We start from the raw sequence: 23,259 nt of genomic DNA, 5'->3' as shown, positions 1-23,259 counted from the left end.
CATCCACGGGACGGCGCATTGCGCCGTTCGTTATACGTATCTGTCTGGCGCTCGGCCCATCATTTGCACGGGGTCACGCCTCATTTGCATGGCTCACGCCCACTTCCACCTACGCCGGCTTACTCCTAGGAAACCCAGCGCCGTTTTGGGAGGAAGTGCTTTGTGAATTCCATGCTTGCCTCTCTGCGCTGCATCGGCGTAGTGTAAAGGAGATACGCTACGGCGGCATAAATGTGCGCCAGTGTCTGTGAATCCGGGCCGAAGTCTGTTGCCCATATCACCAAAATGGTAGCCAGTATTCTTGGCGTGTAGGATGAACGTAATTGGATGTGATGGACAATACAGATTCCATGCAGGCATTAGATTGGTCAGGGGTGACCATGGATATAGCAGGCCCTAACAGGGGCAGGAGCCATCTGACTGCCCTTCAGTATCAGTGAAGGCAAAGGCAATAGGTTTATGTATGATGGAACCATGTATTTTTTACAAATAAGGATGTTTTTAATGAATTTTGTAATAAACTTTACATTTAAAAAAATAAAAAAAAATTGTGCCTTAAAAATCTCGCCATAGTTAGGGGCTTATTCCCTTTATAGCGTTAAGACATTTCTTGTAGTTGGTGATCAGTATTGCACACATCTCAGGAGAGATTTTGGTCCACTCTTCTTTTTAGACCTTCTCTAATTTCTTAACCACTTCCCGCCCGGTCAATATACAATTGACGTCCGGGAAGTGGTTGTGAAATCCTGACTGGACGTCTATTGACGTCCTGCAGGAATTCATGCCAGCACGCGCCCGTGGGGGCACGCAGCGCGGCGATCGGTGATGCGGGGTGTCAGTCTGACACCCTGCATCTCCGATCTCGGTAAAGAGCCTCCGGCGGAGGCTCTTTACCACGTGATCAGCTGTGTCCAATCACAGCTGATCACGATGTAAACAGGAAGAGCCGTTGATCGACTCTTCCTCAGTCGTGTCTGACAGACGCAAGTAGAGGAGAGCTGATCGACGGCTCTCCTGACAGGGGGGGTTCGCGCTGAATGTTTATCAGCGCAGCCCCCCCTCGGATGCCAACACTGGACCACCAGGGAGTGCCCCCCGGTGCTCAATAGAGAAAAAAAAAAAAACACCAATAAAAAAAAAATAACACAATCGATGCCAATCAGTGCCCACAAATGGGCACTGACTGGCAACATGGGCACTGGCTCAAATAATGCCCAGCAATGCCATCAGTGCCACCCCTCAGTATCCATCAGTGCCACCTTATAGTGCACATCTATGCCCAGTGCCCACCTATCAGTGCCCAACTGTGCCACCCATAAGTACCCATAAGTGCCACCCATGAGTGCCCATCAGTGCCAACAAAGAGTGCCCAGTGCCGCCTATGAGTGCCCATCAGTGCCGCCTATGAATGCCCATCAGTGCAGCATACCAGTGCCGCCTATTGGTGCCCATCAGTGCCACCTCATCGGTGCCCATTAGTGCCACCTCATCGGTGCCCATCATTCCCGCCATATCAGTGCCCATAATTGAAGAAGAAAACTTACTATTTACAAAAAAAATTAACAGAAAAAAATTAAAAATATTTTTTTTTCAAAAACCTCTGTCTTTTTTTAGTTGTTGCGCAAAAAAAAAATCGCAGAGGTGATCAAATACCACCAAAAGAAAGCTCTATTTGTGGGAACAAAATGATAAAAATTTCATTTGGGTACAGTGTAGCATGACCGCGCAATTGTCATTCAAAATGCGACAGCGCTGAAAGCTGAAAATTGCCTTGGGCAGGAAGGTGCGTAAGGTCCTGGTATGGAAGTGGTTAAGGGTTGCTTGGCTGTCGTTTGGCAACTCCAAGTTTTAACTCCCTCCATACATTTTTTAAAGGATTAAGGTCTGGAGACTGGCCAGACCACTTCAGGACCTTAATGTGCTTCTTCCTAAAGCCACTCCTTTGTTGGCTTGGTGGTATGTTTTAGGTCATTGTCATGCTGGAAGACCCATCCATGACCCAACTTCAGTGTTCTGGCTGAGGGTAGAAGGTTCTCATTCAATATTTTACAATACATGGGCCCCGTCCATTGGCCCCTCAATGCGGCAAAGTCGGTCTGTACCTTTAGCAGAGAAACAGCCTCAAAGCATATAGGTACGGATTCTCAGAGGGCTTACGACGGCGCAGTGCCATGTACACCGTCGTAAGTCCTAATCCAAGCCGACGCAGTAAAGTTACAACGTTTACGTTTTGCTTTTCCTGGCGTATAGTTGCCCCTGCTACATGAGGCGCAGCCAATGTTAAGTATGATTTTTGGTTAATATTCTGTTTCTATCATTTAACCACTTCAGTCCCGGAGGATTTGGCTGCCAAACGACCAGGCCATTTTTCGCGATTCGGCACTACGTCGATTTAACTGATAATTGCGCGGTCGTGCGACGCGGTTCCCAAACAAAATTGACGTCCTTTTTTTTACCACAAATAGAGCTTTCTTTTGGTGGTATTTAATCACCTCTGCGGTTTTTATTTTTTTCGCTAAAAACAAAAATAGAGCCACAATTTTGAAAAAAAGCAATATTTTTTACTTTTTGCTATAATAAATATCCCCCAAAAATCTATATATATAAAAAAACATTTCCTCAGTTTAGGCCGATACGTATTCTTCTACATATTTTTGGTAAAAAAAAATCACAACAAGCGTTTATTGATTATTTTGCGCAAAAGTTATAGCGTTTACAAAATAGGGGATAGATTTAAAGCATTTTTATAAAAAAGTTCCGGGCGACCGGAGCCGTCACATTCGGTCGTGGAAGTGATGCTCCATGTTGCCGTCAGAGACCCCCATCTTGGTACACCCTGCACTCAGCCACAGTATGCCAGCAGCGGACATCTTGTTACACCCAGCCCATATAGTTTGGGCTGGGTGTAAAAAGATGGCCGCTGCTGCTGTTATGCGGCCGAGTGCAAGGAGTACCAGGATGGGCGTTGCAGGCAGCCTTCTTTAATGGCATTTCAGTGCCTGCCCATCAGTGCCCATAAATGTCACCTATCAGTCCCCGCCAGCCGTCAGTGCCACCTTCCAGTGCCCGCCAGCCGTCAGTGCCACCTGCCAGTGCCCGCCAGCCATCAGTGCCACCTGCCAGTGCCCGCCAGCCATCAGTGCCACCTGCCACTGCCCGCCAGCCGTCAGTGCCACCTGCCAGTGCCAGCCGTCAGTGCCATCTGCCAGTGCCAGCCGTCAGTGCCACCTGCCAGTGCCAGCCGTCAGTGCCACCTGCCAGTGCCATCTGCCAGTGCCAGCAGTCAGTGCCATCTGCCAGTGCCAGCCAGCCGTCAGTGCCATCTGCCAGTGCCAGCCAGCCGTCAGTGCCATCTGTCAGTGCCAGTCAGCAATCTATCAGTGCTGCATATCAGTGCCACCTAGTCCTATCAGTGCTGCATATCAGTGCCACCTAATCTTATCAGTGCTGCAGATCAGTGTCACCTGCCAGTGCCAGCCATCAATGCCACCTGCCAGTGCCAGCCATCAGTGCCATCTGCCAGTGCCAGCAGTCAGTGCCATCTGCCAGTGACAGCCAGCCGTCAGTGCCATCTGCCAGTGCCAGTCAGCCATCTATCAGTGCTGCATATCAGTGCCACCTAATCCTATCAGTGCTGCAGATCAGTGTCACCTTGCAGTGCCAGCCATCAGTGCCATCTGCCAGTGCCATCTGCCAGTGACAGCCAGCCGTCAGCGCCATCTGCCAGTGCCAGTCGGCCATCTATCAGTGCTGCATATCAGTGCCACCTAATCCTATCAGTGCTGCAGATCAGTGCCACCCAATCTATATTGTGTTTTGAGAAACTGTCACATGACATTTAAAAAAAGTATCGGTAATCGTTATCGGCGAGTACTTGAAAAAAAGTATCGTTACTTGTACTCGGTCCTAAACAAGTGGTATCGGGACAGCCCTAGTTTTTACCATACGTTGCTGCAACATGGTAGTGTGAACAAGCCCTGAAATATAAGGAAAGTTTAAGCTGGTAAGGAAAGTGTTAAGCTGGTCATGCATGGGTCAGTTTTTTTTCTAATCACCTCCAGAGACAGGAATAGGAAAACCTGATTCCCACGGGCGATCTGCAGCACGGCGTTCCCGCGTCTGATCTGCCGCGTGTTGCTCTCGACAGGATTCCCAGCGAATCAAAGTAACAATTCTCATTCAGTCAGGATTTCTCATCCCAGTGCAGGAAATGTGTGTCAAATAAAGTGATAATTTAATAAAGAGCGTGGCCCACATTCTGACATTTCGTACTCGGCGGAATGGCGCGCTCTTCCTGAGATCATATTCTGGGAACGCTGGGATTTTCAGGATCCATTCCTCCCCCCAATGTACACAGGAGTCCTTTCCCTCCCTGGAGCTTTCCTCTCTCTGCACATGTCTAGGAAGTACAGACGATCCGTGTGAGAATCTTCCGATCTTTACAGGAGACAAACTTTCTCCCACACATGAATGCAAACCAGATAACCGGCCGGTGACTCCTGTGTGCATCCCCCGGCCATCTACAGACCCAGAGGGCACGTTCACGCCATACAGCGTGCGTTACTGCGTGCATAACGTGTGCGCAACCATGTGCAGTCTGAACGTGCGCCACAATGTGTTGCTAGTGCTGAATTGTATCGTAGCAATTATTTATTTTTCTTCTTTTTTTTTTTACTTCCCTGTAATTCTATGCTCAGCATTGGAATTACGTTTCCTGTGTTGCAAAAAAAATAAAAAATGTAATTTAACCACTTAAGACCCGGACCTTTAGGCAGCTAAAGGACCTGGCTAGTTTTTTTGATTCGGCACTGCGTCGCTTTAACTGACAATTGCGTGGTCGTGCGACGTGGCTCCCAAACAAAATTGGCGTCCTTTTTTTCCCACAAATAGAGCTTTCTTTTGGTGGTATTTGATCACCTCTGCGGTTTTTATTTTTTGCGCGATAAACAAAAATAGAGCGACAATTTTGAAAAAAAATCTATATTTTTTACTTTTTGCTATAATAAATATACCCCAAAAATATATTAAAAAAAATGTTTTTCATCAGTTTAGGCCGATGCGTATTCTTCTACCTATTTTTGGTAAAAAAAATCACAATAAGCGTTTATCGATTGGTTTGCGCAAAATTTATAGCGTTTTTTTAAAAATAGGGGATAGTTTTATTGCATTTTTATAAATATATATTTTTTTTTTACTACTAATGGCGGCGGTCAGCGATTTGTTTTCGTGACTGCAACATTATGGCGGACACTTCGGACAATTTTGACACATTTTTGTGACCAAAAATGCACTGATTACTGTGAAAATGACAATTGCAGTTTGGGAGTTAACCACAAGGGGGCCTCATTTGTGTTTCTTACTGTAGGGGGGCGGGGCTGTAGGTGTGACATCATTGATTGTGTTTCCCTATAAAAGGGAACACACGATCAATGACGGCGCCACAGTGAAGAAAGGGGAAGCTGTGTTTACACACAGCTCTCCCCGTTCTTCAGCTCCGGGGACCGATCGCGGGACTCCAGCGGCGATCGGGTCCGCGGGTCCCGCGGTCATGGTCACGGAGCTTCGGGCCGGGTCGCGCGCGCCCGCAACCCACGGCTGGGCACTTAAAGAGGATGTACCTGTACATGCTTGTGCCCAGCCGTGCCATTCTGCCGACGTATACAGTATGTGCAGGAGGCGGTCCTAAAGTGGTTAAAGCCGCAATAAACCTAAAGACCTTAATTTATTATATTGCAACTCACCAATTCTTATGCCGCGTACACACGATCGGAATTTCCGACAAGAAAAGTTCGATGTGAGCTTTGGGTCAGAAATTCCGACCGTGTGCAGACCCCATCGGACTTTTTCCGTCGGAATTTCCGAAAGCAAAAATTTGAAAGCCGGTTCTCAAATTTTCCGATGACGGGAAAAGTTCTTGTTGGAAATTCCGATCGTCTGTATGCAATTCCGACACGCAAAAAAAACATGCATGCTTGGAATCAATTCGACACATGCTCGGAATCATTGAACTTCATTTTTGTTTACTCGTTGTAGTGTTGTACGTCACCGCGTTCCTGACGGTCGTAATTTTGTGTGACCGTGTGTATGCAACACAAATTTGAGCCAAAATTCCGTCTAAAAAAAAAAACACGGTTTTCTTGTCGGAATTTCCGATCGTGTGTACGGGGCATTACCGTATATGCCGGCGTATAAGACGACCCCCTAATTTTCCAGCTAAAATGTTGGTTTTGGGATATACTCACCGTATAAGACGACCCCTCACTGTGCCATTATACATGCCTCACTGTGCCATTATACATGCCTCACTGTGCCATTATACATGCCTCACTGTGCCATTATACATGCCTCACTGTGCCATTATACATGCCTCACTGTGCCATTATACATGCCTCACTGTGCCATTATACATGCCTCACTGTGCCATCTATACATGCCTCACTGTGCCATTCCATTCCCTGCCTCGACGATCTCCCTACAGAGTATGCAGAGTATGTCAGATGGCGGCGATTCCATTATTCAAAAGCCGCGCCTCCTCCTCAGGCTGTTCCGTGATAGGCGGAACACTCATTTTCCCAGCAGAGCCTCTGTTCAGTGTTCAGCCTATCACGGACGTCCTCTCATCGGAGGATGAGAAGACATCCGTGATAGGTGGAACACTGAACAGAGGCTCTGCTGGGAAAATTTGTGTTCCGCCTATCACGGAACAGCCTGAGGAGGAGGCGCGGCTTTTGAATAATGGATGGCCACCGTCTGACAACAGGTACCCGGCGTATAAGACGCCCCCCGACATTTGGGGCATGATTTTGGATGCAAAAAGTCGTCTTATACGCCGGAAAATACGGTAGATGTGATGGCTACATTTGTCTTATTTTTTAGGATTTCTTTAGTTTGTTTTTACCTGGTGATCCGGCCAGTAAGTCTGTTATTTTTCAGCAGTTGCCATTTTGAGCAGTTTGAAGGTTGGGAGAAACCATTTACAGGGGTGCTTACAATAATCAGATTTTATTTATTGATGTAAAACCTTTATCCCAAAAGGGGTAAAAAAAAAAAGTTTGCTGTAACTGCTTATAAAATGTTAGCTGGAGTGTGGCTTCAATTTTTTTAGTACATCTAAATCTGCTAGTACATCTACACATAATCGGAATTTACGATGGCCTAAAATCCGATGGAATTTTTCGTCGGAATTCCGTTCAAGCTGTCTTGCATACACACTGTCAGACCAAATTCCGACTGTCCAAAACGCGGTGATGTAAAACACTACGGCGAGCCTAGAAAAACGAAGTTCAATGCTTTTGAGCATGTGTCGAAGTTCTGAGCATGCGTGGGTTTTTTCTCCGTCGGAAGTTGCACACAGACGATAGGAATTTCCTATCGTTTTTTTTTTCCATCGGAAAAAAAATAAAACATGTTCTATTTCTAAACATCGACGGAAAAAAGTCAGATGGGGCCCACACACATGATCGGAATTTGTGGGCACTCTGAAGCCCACAAGCATTTCCTTCCGGGATACGATGAATGCTGATATCCCAGCATTCACCGCGGAGCCGTCAACACTACACAGTTGATTATAGTACAGCGCGTCTCCTGGGAGTCTCGACACATCACTCCCAGGAGACATGGCGCTCAGCCGGGAAAATCGAACGGCACGCCTACTCCCGCGGGGAAAGGAACCCGGAAGCAACAATAAATGCTGCCGAATCAAGGTAAACAATGCGATAAAAAAAAAAAAAAAACGATGGATTATACATACGCGATGGCTGGTGGTATGAGTCAGACAAAGTTGACTTTTAGGGTGAACCTAATCTTTCAAGTTAAACAATTTTTTTTCGAGATGCATTTTAAAACATACATTGGGAATAACCCACCCACACCTTACTGAGGACGCTCGCAACTGTCAAATCACGCCATATGTTCCATGTTCCATACAACCTATAATTACAGCACCCTGCGATCCTGAACCCACATTGTGAAGTGTCCCGCCGTCACCTCCGTCACCTGAGCTCACCTCTGTCCTCAGGCTGTATGTCAGTGTGCCGATTGTACGGAGGAAGGTACACCGTGTAAAATTGTCATTTATGAAATACGAGTCTTCACATAAAAGACAGATGCAATGCTGCAATGCAGATTGATAGCCAAGTACCTATAATGACGTCTGAGCTTATAAAACTAACATCAAGCAGTTGAGCACGCCATCGCCAACCGGGCGACGTTATCCTCAGATGGCTTCCGCTAAAGAGAAGAAATGTGATTTAACCAGCAGCTCTGCCTCAGTTTTCTGATGAAAGGAGGCAGATTTAGGGCCCATAGTGACTTCTGCATACCAGTGCATTGCATCAACGTGCATTTTTTATCATGTTATTGTGCTTTGTGTTAAAGTGTATTAGCCAGATTCAGGTAGGGCAGCGCATTTGTACGGCGACGTAGCGTATCGTATTTACGCTACGCCGCTGTAAACTTGCCTCCTAAGTTACGGTGGCGTAGCGTAAATGGGGCCGGCGTAAGCGCGCCTAATTCAAATGAGTATGAGGGGGGCGTGTTTTATGTAAATGGGTGGTGACCCGAAGTGATTGGCGTTTTATTACGAATGGCGCATGCGCCGTCCGTGTACATATCCCAGTGTGCATTGCTCCAAAGTACGCCGCAAGGACGTATTGGTTTCGACGTGAACGTAAATTACGTCCAGCCCCATTCACGGACGACTTACGCAAACGACGTAAACATTTCAAATTTCGACGCGGGAATGAAGGCCATACTTAACATTGACTAGGCCAGCTATTTGTTCGACTAACTTTACGCCGGAAAAAGCCATACGTAAACAACCTAAAAAAAATTCCCCCGGGCGCACGTACGTTTCTGAATCAGCGTATCTAGGCATTTGCATATTCTACGCCAAACTCAACGGAAGTGGCACCTAGCGGCCAGCGTAAATATTGCACCCTAAGATACGACGGCGTAGGAGACTTACGCCGCTCATATCTTAGCCTAATTTAAGCGTATCTGGTTTCTAGAATACGCTTAAATGTAGGACGACGTAGATTCAGAGTTACACCGGCGTATCTACTGATACGCCGGCGTAAAGCTTTCTGAATCTAGCTATATGTTACCCCAACATTGCACACTCCTGATTAAAGATGGGAAAGCCTGGAAAAATACCAGAATATTTGGGAAAAGTCACATTTTTTTTCAAATGCTTTTTCCCCCCCCCAAAAATTGAAAAAAAAAAAGTAATGCCGCGTACACACGACCATTTTTCATGGCAAGAAAAATACAATTTTTTTAATTGGTTGTGAAAAACGGTCGTGTGTGAGCTCCAGAGCATTTTTGTCGACGAGAAAAATGGGCATAAAAAATTTAGAACCTGCTCTATTTTTTCTTGTCGTTTTTCACCTCATTCTATTTCACTTCGTGAAAAACGGTCGTGTGTATGCTTTAACGAGGAGGAAAAAAAACGCGCATGCTCAGAAGCAAGTTCTGGAAAAACTAGCGTTTGTAATGGAGATAGCACATTCATCACGCTGTAACAGACTGAAAAGCGCGAAGACTGAAAAGCGAGAATCGTCTCTCACCAAATTTCTACTAACACACAGTAATGCAAAATCAGCAAAAGCAGACCAAAGGGTGGCGCCATCCGAATGGAACTTCCCCTTTATAGTGCCGTCGTACAGGTTGTACGTCACCGCGCTTTGCTCAAGGATTTTTTTTCACGATCGTGTGTATGCAAGGCAGGATTGAGAGGAATCACGTCGATAAAAACTTTGTTTTTTTCCCATGAATAAGGGTCGCGTGTACGCGGCATAAGTGGGGAACATGTTATTTTGCAATGATGAATAATCTATCTATGACATAGTATTGCAGCTATATAACTTGAAGACCTCAATGAAAGATTTCTAAGACTTTATGTAAGAGAGAGTTTGGCCAATCACCATGCAGAGTAAGCATGTAAGATATACAGTATTGCTTAATTGGGTTCCAACACAAAAGGGGGGGAGTTAGTTTAAGCAGACTGTGATTGTCTATTGGTGTGACTTAAAGCGGGGGTTCACCCTATAAACCCAAAAAAAAAAATTTTTTTCTTCTACCATAAAATCAGGCATTGTAGCGCGAGCTACAGTATGCCTGTCCCGATTTTTTTATCCCCGTACTCACTGTGTACTCGTACATCGAAGATACCGACTCCCCTCGGGGAATGGGCGTGCCTATGGAGACGGAGGATAATTGACGGCCGGCTCTGGCGCGTCACGCTTCTCCGGAAATAGCCGAAATAGGCTTGGCTCTTCACGGCGCCTGCGCATAGCCTGTGCGCAGGCGCCGTGAAGAGCCGAGACCTACTCCGGCTGTCTTCGGGGAGAGTGACGTGCCAGGGCCGGCCGTCAATCATCCTCCCTCTCCATAGGCACGCCCATTCCCCGCGGGAGCCGAAATCTATAATGTACAGTGAGTACGGGGGTAAAAAAATCGGGACAGGCATACTGTAGCTCGCGCTACAATGCCTGTCTCGATGGTAAAATCGTGTCACTGAGGGTGAACCACCGCTTTAAGCCTCGTAGACACGGTCGGACATCCGACAAACTTTCCCTTGGATTTTTGTCCGAAGTGATTTGTCCGGTCACACCCATAGCATACACACGCTTGGACTTTTCTGCAAACTTTTCTAAAAATTTCTCAACATCACGTGGTTTTTCTGCTCCTTTCTGCTCTTTATCGCCACCCTTTGGTTAACTTCTGCTATTGTTGGTTCATTTTAACATTGGTTCTGGGCATGCGTGTTTGTACTTCGGACAAAAGTCCGATGGCTTTGCTGTACACACGGTCGGACTAGGCACCATCGGACTTTTGTTGTCGTAAAGTTTGTCCGTTTGCAGACCAAACTTTTTGTCAGACGAAACCCGAAAAAGTTGGTCCGATGGAGCGTACACACGGTCGGACAAATGTGAAAACTTGCAGATTTTGAAGTTTGTTGGACGAAAGTCCGACCGTGTGTACGGGCCTTTAGATGAAGATCAGATCACCTTTTATGACCAATTTGTGCAGAAATCCATATCATTCCAAAAGGGTTCACATACTTTTTGTGGCAACTGTATGTATATATATATATATATATATATATATATATATATATATATATATATATCATAGGCATGCACACAGGGTGGATTCAAGCTAATGGGGTGTGCAGTACCACACTTGGCCTGAGATGCGGGGGGCGCCGGAGCCGATCAGGGCTGTTCAGAGCCATTTAGAGCCGTTCGTAAATACTCGGAAAAACTTGGAAATACTCAGTTCCCAAGCCTTTCTGTGTATTTCCGAGGCTCTCCGGCGCCCACCTCTGGCCACATGCGGTATTGCATGCCATAGAAGTCAATGCGGAACAAATTATTTTCGTTTCCACTTACTTCTATGGGGAAACTCTCTTTGATATGCTTTGGATTACGAGCATTCTCCTGGAACGGATTATGCTCGTAATCCGAGGTTCCACTGTATATATATATATATATATATATATATATATATATATATATATATATTTACGCAGTAAGGATTAGCCCTATATTTATGGTCTAAATAAAAGATTATTGGTGTCAGTAGTTATATAAGAGGCAAGAATTGCTCACAATGGAGGGACCCCTAGCATTGGCTGTGGAGGAGCCGTGGCTGACAATGGCTGGTTTAGACAATTGAAGAAAACCTGTTCTTTTGTTCTTTCTAGTTCTGGGAATAGGATTAGTCTGGGGGTTGTTTTAAATACAGGACCGGATTGTAAACCTCCTGATTAAAGGTGTTAAATTAGCATTTTTGTCATGCTGATCAGAGTGAAACCCACTTTACAAAGGCTGCTGCACGAAACCAAGTCACCTAAGCCACCCCACCCACCCCTGCAGTAATGTGTGTTACCTGACTACAGGTAGAGTCCGCACCCCACTTCTTCCCATTACAGCGGAACGTGCAGTATAATCTGTGTTATTGTAATGCATGTTATGTGCATCGCTATGCACCACCATTTAATGTGAAAGGCACACCACCAAACATATGCAATAGAGGAAAATGCATTATCGCACCAAAAACGCACAGATGGGACTGTACTTTACATGGTGGCATGCTGCATTAGCAAAAATAGTGCAGCTGCATTTGTTGTGTGCCAATGTGCATTACCACATTAACAGCCCATCATTCACCCTAGCCAGTGGCAGGGCGTCCATAAGGGCGCAAGAGGGCTGCCCCCTCTCTCCTGCCAGGGCGCAAGAGGGCTGCCCCCTCTCTCCTGCCACCTGTCTATCACCATAGATAGATTCATGCATTGCATGAATCTATCTATGGTCGCCGCTGCCACCCCCTATTTATGTGCCTGACCCCTTTTCAGGCGCCGGGCACCTGAATTACAGCGGCGGGGTATTTTTTTAATCACCTGATTTGAGCCATAGGCTCTAATAGGCGTAAAAAAAAGGTGAACAGCGGGCATGGCGCTGGGCACTCGCAGTTCACCCAGCTGTGAATATTCGCTTTACTACCGCCTCTCCGCCAATCAGGTGATCGGGTCTGTTACCTGTCACCTGATTGGCTGAAATGACAGGTGCTGTGATTGGACGCCTATCAGGTGTCCAATCATATGAGAGGATGGGAGGAGAAAAAGCTGCAGGTCAGTGCGATTGCAGGTGCGACTTGCCTGACATTTGTGCAACTTCATGCACGGATATCTATGCAAGTCGCACTGGATATTGCAAAAAGATGTGCAGGAAGCTTTTTCTTTACAAATCAGTGCGGCACCGCAAAGTCGGAGTCGCACCGATTTGAACAGTTCCATTGCATACGATTTAGACCTATCAGTGGACATTGATTGTTCTAGTGTGCTCACCTGGAGCGGCAGCCTTCCTACCTTCCACCTATCAAAGTTGAAGTTGCGTGAATGAGGGCTGAGGCTTCATTCACATTGGCGCTTACACCCCCAATCCATGAATGGAGCCACCAGGTGCTGTGTGCAGGCAGCTCATTCATTTCTATGGGAACACAGCAGCTCATCCCAATTTGACAGCCATGTAGGTGCATCGCCCTGAATGCAGACAGTGTGTGGGGCTACTTACCTGCACCCTGCATAAAAAAGTGCCCTGTATTCTATATGCATGCAATGTTTGAGCAACATTTTCATATGTACAAATGTTTAGAGTAAACAAAGCCTATTGGTTGCAGATAATAGCTATTGCCACCTTGAGTACTCAGTAGTTAGAATGCAGGAAGTCATTGGTGCTTAGTGTCCTTTGTTGCTAGGATGCAGGCTGCTATTGCTGCCTTGCATCCTCAGTTGCTATGAATGTTGCAGCCAATACTGCCCCTAGCATCCTTTGTTGCTAAGACCCAAGCAGCTATTGCTTCTTATTATCATTAGTTGCTAAGACCCAGGCAGCTATTGCTGCTTAGTGTCATTCGTTGCTAAGACCCAGGCAGCTATTGCTGCTTAGTGTCATTCGTTGCTAGGATGCAGGTGGCTATTGCTGCTTAGTGTGCTTAATGGCTAAGACTCAGGCAGCTATTGCTGCTTAGTGTCATTTGTTGCTAAGACCCAGGTAGCCATTGCTGCTTAGTGTCCTTCATTGCTAGGATGCAGGTGGCCATTGCTGCTTAGTGTCCCTCGTTGCTAGGATGCAGGTGGCTATTGCTGCTTAGTGTCCTTTGTTGCTAGGATGCAGGTGGCCATTGCTTCTTAGTGTCCTTCGTTTGCCACCTTGAGTACTCAGTAGTTAGGATGCAGGAAGCCATTGGTGCTTAGTGTCCTTTGTTGCTAGGATGCAGGCTGCTATTGCTGCCTTGCATCCTCAGTTGAATCCTCAGTTGCTATGAATGTTGCAGCCAATACTGCCCCTAGCATCCTTTGTTGCTAAGACCCAAGCAGCTATTGCTTCTTATTATCATTCGTTGCTAAGACCCATTCGTTGCTAGGATGCAGGTGGCTATTGCTGCTTAGTGTGCTTAATGGCTAAGACTCAGGCAGCTATTGCTGCTTAGTGTCATTTGTTGCTAGGACCCAGGGAGCCATTGCTGCTTAGTGTCCTTTGTTGCTAGGATGCAGGTGGCCATTGCTGCTTAGTGTCCCTCGTTGCTAGGATGCAAGTGGCTATTGCTGCTTAGTGTCCTTCGTTGCTAGGATGCAGGTGGCCATTGCTGCTTAGTGTCCTTTGTTGCTAGGATGCAGGCTGCTATTGCTGCCTTGCATCCTCAGTTGAATCCTCAGTTGCTATGAATGTTGCAGCCAATATTGCCCCTAGCATCCTTTGTTGCTAAGACCCAAGCAGCTATTGCTTCTTATTATCATTCGTTGCTAAGACCCATTCGTTGCTAGGGTGCAGGTGGCTATTGCTTCTTAGTGTGCTTAACTGCTAAGACTCAGGCAGCTATTGCTTCTTATTATCATTCGTTGCTAAGACTCAGGCAGCTATTGCTGCTTGGTGTCATTCGTTGCTAGGATGCAGGTGACTATTGCTGCTTAGTGTGCTTAATTGCTAAGACTCAGGCAGCTATTGCTGCTTAGTTTTATTTGTTGCTAAGACCCAGGCAGCCATTGCTGCTTAGTGTCCTTCGTTGCTAGGATGCAGGTGGCTATTGCTGCTTAGTGTCCTTCGTTGCTAGGATGCAGGCGGCCATTGCTGCTTAGTGTCCTTCGTTGCTAGGATGCAGGTGGCTATTGCTGCTTAGTGTCCTTCGTTGCTAGGATGCAGGTGGCTATTGCTGCTTAGTGTCCTTCGTTGCTAGGATGCAGGTGGCCATTGCTGCTTAGTGTCATTTGTTGCTAGGATGCAGGTGGCTGTTGCTGCTTAGTGTCCTTCGTTGCTAGGATGCAGGTGGCCATTGCTGCTTAGTGTCCTTTGTTGCTAGGATGCAGGTGGCTATTGCTGCTTAGTTTCCTTCGTTGCTAGGATGCAGGTGGCTATTGCTGCTTAGTTTCCTTTGTTGCTAGGATGCAGGTGGCTATTGCTGCTTAGTGTCCTTCGTTGCTAGGATGCAGGTGGCTATTGCTGCTTAGTGTCCTTCGTTGCTAGGATGCAGGTGGCTATTGCTGCTTAGTTTCCTTTGTTGCTAGGATGCAGGTGGCTATTGCTGCTTAGTGTCCTTCGTTGCTAGGATGCAGGTGGCTATTGCTGCTTAGTGTCCTTCGTTGCTAGGATGCAGGTGGCCATTGCTGCTTAGTGTCCTTCGTTGCTAGGATGCAGGTGGCTATTGCTGCTTAGTGTCCTTCGTTGCTAGGATGCAGGTGGCCATTGCTGCTTAGTGTCCTTCGTTGCTAGGATGCAGGTGGCTATTGCAGCCTACTGACCTCATTTCCTAGGACGCAGACGGCTAGAGTACATTTACTCTGTATGCATATAAATGCTTGAATAAACGTTTTGGTGCATGCAATGTGAAATATTCATACATGCGATGTGCAGATTTTTCTCGTATTTACTCTTACAGATCAGAACACAGTGACAGTTTACTGATCGTCATACAGTGGTGTGCATGGGGCCATGCATGCTGCAGTCATGTAAAATGAATGATCTGGTGACAGAGTCCCGCTGATTGGCTTCCGCTGTGTCCACTCACAGCAGGAGCAGTGCATGCGCACCCCGAGCCGAAGAAACAAATGACTTTTACGCTACGCCTCCGTAAATTACGTGCGCTACGCTTCATTCACGAAGCAGTAGCTCTGTAATTTGCGCGGGTGCTCCGTAAAACTGGCCGGCTTAAGCGCGCGTAATTTAAACGATCCCGTAGGGGGAGTGGATCATTTAAATTAGGCGCGTTCCCGCGCCGAACGTAGTGCGCATGCTCCGTCTGGAAACTTTCCCGACGTGCATTGCGGTAAATGACGTCGCAAGGACGTCATTTGCTTCAACGTGAACGTAAATGGCGTCCAGCGGCATTCACGGTTCACTTACGCAAACAACGTAATTTTTAAAAATCGCGACGCGGGAACGACGGGTATACTTAGCATTGGCTGCCCGTGCTAATAGCATGAGCAGCCTTACGCAGAAACCGACGAACGCAACCGACGTAAAATGCGAACGCAGGGCGCGCGTACGGTTGTGAATCGGCGTGAGTATGCAATTTGCATACTCTACGCTGACCACTACGGGAACGCCACCTAGCGGCCATCGTAAGAATGCAGCCTACGATACGACGGCATAAGAGCCTTATGCCAGGCATATCTTAGGCTGCAGTTGGCGTATCAAGCTTTCTGAATACAGAAAAGTCGATACGCCGGCGCAAATTAGCAATTGCGCTGCGTATCTATGGATACGCAGACGCAATTGCTTACTGAATCTACCCCTTTGATCATATATGCATCATTAAGCTATGTACTATAACATCCATAGACTGCATGTAAGTACATTGGTCTCAGAGCTGTGCAAGAACTACAAAGCCCAGCGTGTCTGCCCTGGGTCAGTCCCTGGTCACACTTCACCTGCAGAGTCACTGACAGCTGGGCGGGGCTGCCTGGGAGAGTGAACAGGAACGCCCCTCTCCTGTGATGGGAGATGCCGAGATACGCTGAACGGAGCGGACCAAGTGGCGTTCGGCGGGGGGGGGGGGTTGGCTCTCCAGCCTCGGGCTCCCTGGGCTGTGCGCGCTGCATTTGTACCGCAGCATTGTGCCGGAGGAGAGGAACGGCGGAGCGGCTTTGATGTGTCCGTGCACCCCCTCCCCCATCACCGATCATCATACATCAGTGATGGCAAACCTTGGCACCCCAGAGGTTTTGGAACTACATTTCCCATGATGCTCCAGTACACTGCAGAGTGCATGAGCATCATGGGAAATGTAGTTCCAAAACATCTGGAGTGCCAAGGTTCGCCATCGCTGTCATACATTGTCTGCAATCACCCCATTACTACACCGAGGAGCACTAAATATACTCATCATTACTAACAGGAGATTATTAAATAGAAAGAAAGATGATAAATAGTTGATCGATCAATGGATAGAATAGATGTACAGATAACAGATACATAGATAGATAGTTGATACCTAACTGGCTGTATGGATTGGTTAATAGAAATAGCTGATAAAATTATAGATAATTGATACATAGATAGATAGATAGATAGATTATTAGATAGGAAGATGGGTGATTGCTAGATACAGTATATAGAATAATAACTGATACATAGATAGATAGATTATTGATATAAGATAGATAGATTATTGATGATAGATAGATAGACAGATAGATATATAGATTATTGATGATAGATAGACAGATAGATTATTGATAGATAAGGTAGATTATTGATAGATAAGATAGATTATTGATACATGATAGATAGATAATTGATAGATAGATAGATAGATAGATAGATAGATAGATTATTGATACATGATAGATAGATCATTGATACATTGATTGATTAATTGAAAGATGATAGATAGATAGATAGATAGATAGATAGATAGATAATTAGATAGGATGATGGGCGATTGTTTGATATATATAGAATGATAATTGATACATAGATAGATAGATTATTGATACATGATAGATAGATAATTGATACATTGATTGATAGGTAGATAGATAGATAGATAGATAGACAGATAGATTATTGATAGATAAGATAATTGATACATTGATAGATAGATAGATAGATAGATAGATTGATCTATAGATAATTGATACATTGATTGAAAGATGATAGCTGGATACATATATTGATTTATTGATACATGATAGATATATAATTGATACATTGATTGATTAATTGAAAGATAGATAGATAGATAGATAGATAGATAGATAGATAGATAGATAGATAATACATTGGTTGATTGAAAGATGGTAGATAGATAGATAAATAGATTGATACATAAATAATTAGATAGGGAGATATATCGAAAGATGATACATAGATAGATAGATATATAGATAGCTAGATAGATAGATAGCACAGTGGTGTAGTGGTTAGCTCTTTCACCTAGCATCTGCCTGGAGTTCTCCATGTGTCTGAGTGGGTTTCCTCCGGGTACTCTGGTCTCCTCCCACACTCCAAAGACATGCTGTTAGATTAATTGGACCCTGTCCAAATTGGCCCAGTATATATGTATATATGTGTGTGTATGACTGCGTGTCGAGATCCTTCGGTATAAATGACCACACCAGCCAGGAAGACACTGGCTGCAAAAAGCGCCTAGAGGCGGTTCAGTTTGCATGTGTAGCGCTATACAAGTCACTCACTCATTCATGCTTTACTTGCAGCATTTAGCTGGCCATAGACACCACCCTATGGTTGGAAACAAAGGCCACTTCCCATCGCTCCCGGTATCCAGCCAGCGCCATCTCACCTGTACATTGCGGGTATTCTCACACTTTACCACAAATCATGGTATGGCATTCGGGAGTCGGGACACAGACACAGTCCTCCGCCGCCACTGCGCCTCTGACACTATGGGGGTTATTTACTAAAAGCAAATCCACTTTGCACCACAAGTACAAACTACAAGTGCAAAGTCCACTTGGAAGTGCAGTCGCTGTAGATCCGAGGGGGACATGCAAGGAAAGTAAAAAAAACAGCATTTTAACTTGCACATGATTGGATGATAAAATCAGCAGAGCTTCCCCTCATTTCAGATCTACAGCAAGTGCAATTTCAAGTGCACTTTGCACTTGTAGTGCAAAGTGGATTTTCCTTTGGTGAGTAACCCCCCACAATGTTCAAAATTTTAAGGGGTATGAATACTTTTTCAAGGCACTGTAAATCCCCATTGCATCTGTTCATCAGGATTACACAAAAGCAGATATCCAGTATGTGGTTTTGCCTGCACGGGCCTCCTGTCCGCAGTACATTGCAGGCGGGGGGGGGGGGGGGGCGGTCCGCGAGTGGTTATTATTCTACAGGATTTATATAGCACCAACAGTTTGCACAGCGTTTTGGGAGACAGTATGCAATACAGATCAATACAGAGGCCCAGATTCTCGTAGCACTTACGCCGACGTATCTACAGATACAATGGCGTGTAAGTGTCAATGTGCGCCGTCGTATCTGTGCGCCGTGCCCATAGAACTAGATACGCCTGAAAATAGGCTTCCTACGACCGACGTAAGTTTCCTACGCCGTCGTATCCTAGGCGCATATTTACGCTGGCCGCAAGGGGCGCTCCCATTGATTTACGATTTGAATATGCAAATGAGTGAGATATGCCGATTCACGAACGTACTTGCGCCCGGCGCATTAATATACGCGGTTTACGTAAGTCGTACGTCCGGCGTAAAGTTAAGCCTCATAAAGCAGGTGTAAGTCATGTTAAGGTATGGACCAGGGAACAGCCGTCGTATGTTACGTCGTTTACGTAGTAGTACTTGAATAGGGCTGGGCGTAGGTTACATTCACGTCGTAGGCAGTGACTCGACGTATCTTAGGGAGTATTTCCAAAGTGATTCTGAGCGTGGGCACTGGGATGCGTCCACGGGACAGCGCATGCGCCGTTTGTTCGGCGCATCATTTGCATGGGGTCACGGTTCATTTAAATGGATCACGCCCACTTCCACCTACTTTGAATTAGGCCGGCTTACACCGAAGAATTTACGTTACGCCGGCGCAACGTTGGGAGCATTTCCTTTGTGAATACTGTGCGCGACGTCTGCGTAGCGTATATTCGATACGCTACACCGGCATAACTATGCGCCGAGGTACGAGAATCCAGGCCAGAGGGAATAGGAGGGCTCATGGAGTTCACAATCTAAAGGGAGGAAAAAGGGAAAAAGTTTCCATAATGCTAATTTGTTTCCTTGTTAATCCGACGTGATCTTATCTGAGTGTTTTTGCTTAAAGTGGAAGTCCGGGCTAAACCTATCTAAGTTTACATAGTTACATAGTTAGTCTTGTTGAAAACAATACACAAGTCAATCCGGTTCAACCAATAAAAGAGAAAAGGAAAAAAAAAAAACATAAATTTTTATATACTTTCCTATACCCACAGTTGATCCAGAAAAAAAACAAAAAAAAAAAACAAAGCATGACCCAATTCGCTCCAGCAGGGGAAAAAAATAAAAACTTAAAGGGGTTGTAAAGGTAAAAAAAAATTCCCCTAAATAGCTTCCTTTACCTTAGTGCAGTCCTCCTTCACTTACCTCATCCTTCCATTTTGCTTTTAAATGCCCTTATTTCTTCTGAGAAATCCTCACTTCCTGTTCTTCTGTCTGTAACTCCACACAGTAATGCAAGGCTTTCTCCCTGGTGTGGAGTGTCATGCTCGCCCCCTCCCTTGGACTACAGTAGAGTCAGGATGCTCTCTACATTGCAGATAGAGAAAGGAGCTGTGTGTTAGTGGGCACCCGGTCCCGTCACATGATTGCCCCCCATTGTGCGCAGGCGCCGTCTCTCCATCACAACAGCTGATCGTAAAATCAGCTGTTGTGCTGTTCCGTGCGGCGCATGCGTGGATCATGTGAAGTACATCCCGGGCACTTCTCGATAGCGGGCACTATCCGATAGAACACCGGATGACCGCGACAAAGCACCCTTAAGCCTCGTGCACGCGATACGATTGTTGGCCAACCAAGCTTCTGATTTTTGTTAACCACTTAAGCCCCGGACCAATATGCAGGTTAAGGACCTTGCCCCTTTTTGCGATTCAGCACTGCGTCGTTTTAACTGACAATTGCGTGGTCATGCGACGTGGCTCCCAAACAAAATTGGCGTCCTTTTTTCCCCACAAATAGAGCTTTCTTTTGGTGGTATTTGATCGCCTCTGCGGTTTTTATTTTTTGTGCTATAAATAAAAAGAGAGCGACAATTTTGAAAAAAAAATCAATATTTTTTACTTTTTGCTATAATAAATATCCCCATAAAATATATATAAAAAAAAAGTTTTTTTCCTTAGTTTAGGCCGATACATATTCTTCTACCTATTTTTGGTAAAAAAAAATCGCAATAAGCGTTTAACGATTGCTTTGCGCAAAATGTATAACGTTTACAAAATAGGGATTAGTTTTATGGCATTTTTATTAATATTTATTTTTTACTACTAATGGCGGCGATCAGAGATTTTTTTCGTGACTGAGACATTATGGCGGACACATCGGACAATTTTGACACATTTTTGGGACCATTGTTATTTTCACAGCAAAAAGTGCTATAAAAATGCATTGTTTATTGTGAAAATGACAATTGTAGTTTAGGAGTTAACCACTAGGGGGCACTGTAGGGGTTAAGTGTGACCTCATATGTGTTTCTAACTGTAGGGGGGCGGGGCTGGACGTGTGACGTCATTGATCGTCTTTCCCTTTATCAGGGAACACACGATCAATGACACTGCCACTGTGAAGAACGGGGAAGGCGTGTTTACACTTACCTCTCCCCGTTCTTCATCTCCGGGGACCGATCGCGGGACACTGGCGGCGATCGGGTCCCGCGGTCACAGAGCTTCGGACCGGGTCGCGTGCGCGCGCCGCCGGCGGGCGTGCGGGACCCACGGCTGGGCTCTTAAAGGCGACGTACATGTACGTGCCTGTGCCCAGCCGTGCCATTCTGCCGACGTATATCGGCGTTAGGACGGTCCTCAAGTGGTTAAAAAGCCGTGTTCCAGGATCTTGTCTTGCATACTAATGTTACACGATTGTCGTGCCACAAACACAAACGAGGTGACATACTACGTGGAATTTCAACTCTTGAGCGCCACCCTTTGGGCTCCTTCTGCTAATTTTGTGTTTGGTGAGCATTGATTCCGAGCATGCGTGTTTGTACTTTGGACTTTTGCGTGATGGATTTGTGTACTGACCATACGAAAATCAGACAACAGATTGTTGTCCGCCGCAAATTCACTAGCCCGTCATCCAACATTTGTTGGCCAAAAGTTGGACAATTGTCAAGAGGAGCGTACTAACGGTAAGGTTTTAAGACAACATTCTGTCAACAGACAATCCCCTGCCAACAATCGGATCGTGTGTACGAGGCTTTAGAATGGGGGATGGGAGCAAATTTAAGATTAGATTAGGTTTAGCCAAGACTTCCACTTTAAACAACAACACTCAGATAAGATCACGTTAGATTAAGAAGAAGACAAATTTGCATTATTTTCCCAGGTTTGCCGTCATTTACAAAATCTGAATGGCGTTGGAGTTGCTTTCAGGAGCATTCAATCTGGACATTGGATGCTGCATTGTTGGGAATGTCTATACTGGCCTAGATTCAGGTAGATTTGCGCCCTCTTACGGAGGCGCAGCGTACCGTTTTAACGATACGCCTCCGTAAATCACGTGCGCTACGCTTCATTCACGAAGCAGTAGCTCCGTAATTTGCGCAGGCGCTCTGTAAAAATGGGCGGCGTAAGCGCGCGTAATTTAAATGATCCCGTAGGGGGCGTGGATCATTTAAATTAGGCGCGTTCCCGCGCCTAACATAGTGCGCATGCTCCGTCGGGAAACTTTCCCGACGTGCATTGCGGCAAATGACGTCGCAAGGACGTCATTTGCTTTAACGTGAACGTAAATGGCGTCCAGCGCCATTCACGATTCATTTACGCAAACGACGTAATTTTCAAACATCGCGACGCGGGAACGACGGGTATACTTAGCATTGGCTGCCCCTGCTAATAGCAGGGGCAGCCTTACGCGGAACCCGACGAACGCAAACGACGTAAAATGCGTACACAGGGCGCGCGTAGGGTTGTGAATCGGCGTGAGTATGCAATTTGCATACTCTACGCTGACCACTACGGGAACGCCACCTAGCGGCCATCGTAAGAATGCAGCCTACGATATGACTGGCATAAGAGCCATTCTTATTAGGCATTATCAGGCATTAGGCTGCAGTCGGCGTATCAAGCTCTCTGAATCAGGAGCAGTCAATACGCCGGCGCAACTAAGCAATTGCGCTGCGTAACTCTGGATACGCTAACGCAATTGCTTACTGAATCCACCCCACTGTCTGTACCCTGGATGTCAAGTATTTTGCTGACCCCCAATGGTGGTTTTAGGAAATTTGCAATAAAGACACCTCAAGAGAATTAATGGTGTCCTTCCAGGGCCGGCGCTACCACTAGGCAAACTAGGCAGCCTCCTAGGGCGCACTGCTGCCTAGGGGCGCCCGGCCACTGGTGTTCCTACTCTCTTCTCTCTGCAAAAAGCAACTAAGTCTCAGCATCAGCAGGCAGCCGCTCCGTTCATACATAGGGGGTTATTTACGAAAGGCAAATAAACAACAGCATTTTAGCTTGCACATGATTGGATGATAAAATCAGCAGAGCTTCCCCTCAGATTTACAGCGAATGCACTTCCAAGTGCAATTTCAAATGCACTTT

The sequence above is a fragment of the Rana temporaria genome, chromosome 7, assembly GCF_905171775.1.
Source record: "Rana temporaria chromosome 7, aRanTem1.1, whole genome shotgun sequence".
NCBI lineage: Eukaryota > Metazoa > Chordata > Amphibia > Anura > Ranidae > Rana > Rana temporaria.
Note: the sequence above shows the minus strand (reverse complement) of the source record.